Consider the following 2,879-nt stretch of genomic DNA (forward strand, 5'->3'; position numbering starts at 1 on the left):
TGCCAGTGTGTAAACGCACCCTGTGGCACGTTTTAAGAGGTAGTTTTAATCCCCCTGCCCTAATATGTACTAGGGGCTTACAGAGGAGATTATTCTAATCACAGGGGTACCCCACCGCATAGTGTTCCCTAGTGTATGTAGGTGTTTTAACTGTATTCTAAGTGTCTTTTAGCATAGCACTGGCTCTAGGACTGGTTAGTCAGAGTCAGTTACCACCAGTACCCATCTGAAAAAATTGTAAAAACTGCACCAAAACCCAAACATTTATAAATTCACCCAGGCACTCTCCTTGCAGTATTCTAATCATTCAGTCACTACCCAAGTACTCCTGCACTGTGCCAGGCCTTAGCACATGGACCGCTTCAAATGCCTATCCACTATACATGCAGTTTTCTAACCACCTACACACTTGTCTTTCACACCTTCAATTCCCCAGTCAGTATCCATACACTCCAGCAAACACCCTGTCACTCCCCTTGCACTCCTCCAGTGACCCATTCAGCACCATGTACTAATCCATTCACTGCGCCAAAACCCAAACACTTATAAATTCACCCAGGCACTCTCCTTGCAGTACTCTAATTATTCAGTCAGTACCCAAGTACTCATGCAGTGAGGGCATGCCCTTTCAACCATCAATAAGGCCCCTGCAGAAAGCTCTCCCCGTCAGGACATTAGCGCCACTCTTACAGGTAATGAAAGCTCGCCTACAGCCTATGCTCTCCTACAGCAGCGAATCAATGCGAGGCAAATATGCAAGCACTCTGGACAATACTATCAGTCGTGCATATAGGGCAATCTTCCATCTCCCTAAAAATTCTTTGCCCGCTCAAATTCGTCTCGAATTTGGACTATTGAAACAATCTGTGGAGAGGAAAGGTCAATATATAAAAAGCTGGCGCAAAATTAAAGACTCGGAGCAAGGATCCCTAAACGCCAACTTATGGATTGAGCTTCACGCCAAAGAAATCTCACCTGCAAGGGCCTACCTAACAAACTCATTGGAGAGCCTAGGACTAAATACGCTCTGGGAAACAAGAACGGATTTTGGGACCTTTAAAAACAGCAGTGTCTAAAGTCATCAAACTGGTTTCCTCACTTGAGGACCGAGCCACCCTAACCAAGAGAGCGCATGGATGGGTTGTGCTTGAAGGGTACAGAACCACAAAGCCACAAAAGTATCTATCAATGGGCCTCACACAAAAAACAAAAAACAAGTTCCTAAACATGCGCTTAGGCAACATACCCATAGCACGTCATCTGGTACCTTGGAAAAGGCCTGATCCATCAAACGCATGTCGCCTTTGCCAATCTGCAAAGGAGGATCTTATACATATCATTTGTATTTGTAAAGCTCTTGTGGATGTAAGGTGTACCATGCTCCGGCCCCTATGGAACCAGAAGGGCGTACAAACATGCAGGCAAGCAGTAATGCTCTGTTTCAACCCCGAAGAGACTCAGTTAAACTGTAGAACAGTTAAATACTTTGAAATAGTGGCCAAAAAATTAAATGAAATAACACAAGGGTGCGAAAAACCAACCGCACCAGGAGAAAAGTAGTCTTCCTTAATGGCCCTTAAAAACTATAAGGCCCATAAATACCAAAGCCACAGAAACTACAATAAAATATGAAATTACTCATAAAACTAAATGAAAAGACAGTTGGGCGAAACAATTAATCACATCAGGAGAACAGAGATCTCTGCAACAGCCTTACAACCATAAGAACTATAAGTATTAATAGCTGTGACCAACAGGAAGACTCACTAATTTACTATAGACTCCTTGAGATTTTACCAATGTGCAATATCTTTTTGTTTGTAAAACATTTTTATATAGTCAAAGACTTTTTATCTATTGTGTAATATTGTGAGTTTTTATTAACTGTACAATAAACAAATTCTAAATTCATGCAGTGAGCCAGTCCTTAGCACATGGACTGCTTCAAAGCCCTATCCACTATGCATGCAGTTCTCTAACCACCTACACCCTTGTCTTTCACACCTTCAATTCCCCAGTCAGTATACATACACTCCAGCAAACACTGTGTCACTCCCCTTGCACTCCTCTTGTGACCCATTCAGCACCATGTACTAATCCATTCACTGCGCCAAAAGCCAAACACTTTTAAATTCACCCAGGAACTCTCCTTGCAGTACTCTAATCATTCAGTCAGTACCCAAGTACTCATGCACTGAGCCAGGCCTTATCACAAGGACATCTTCAAGCCCCTACCCACTATGCATGCAGTTCCCTAACTAACCAACACACTTATAGTTCTGCACTTATACATTCAACAAAAAAGAAAATATTTCAGTTTCAATATTTTAAAAAACATTTTTATTAAAAATATATATTGTAATTTAAAAAATAAAATATGTAAAAATAAACAGTTAAAGAACTAAAAAAATCAGTATAAAAATACAAATAACTGATATTACATTTTAAAATTATCATTTAAAAAACATTCGAAATGCACAGAAAAAAACATAGGTTACCTGATGCTTCACCCCATTTTATGACATGGAGTGAATACATATATTCATATATATATATATATATATATATATATATATATATATATATATATATATATATATATATATATATATATATATATATATATATATATATATATATATATATATATATATTCACTGAAAAAACCATAGGTTATAGTCGATATATAGTTAGGAATTTGCATTTACAAAACCTTGAAAATTCAATGAAAAAACCATTGGTTTTAGGCCATATATAGTTAGGGATTTGCATTTACAAAACCTTATTTTACTCGCATAAAACCATTGAAATTCCATATATAGTTAGATGCGCTAACTATATATCGCGCACCCGCAATCCACTGCTGATGATGTCACATA

This window comes from Lissotriton vulgaris, chromosome 4_1 (assembly GCF_964263255.1).
Source record: "Lissotriton vulgaris chromosome 4_1, aLisVul1.2, whole genome shotgun sequence".
NCBI classification, from domain to species: domain Eukaryota; kingdom Metazoa; phylum Chordata; class Amphibia; order Caudata; family Salamandridae; genus Lissotriton; species Lissotriton vulgaris.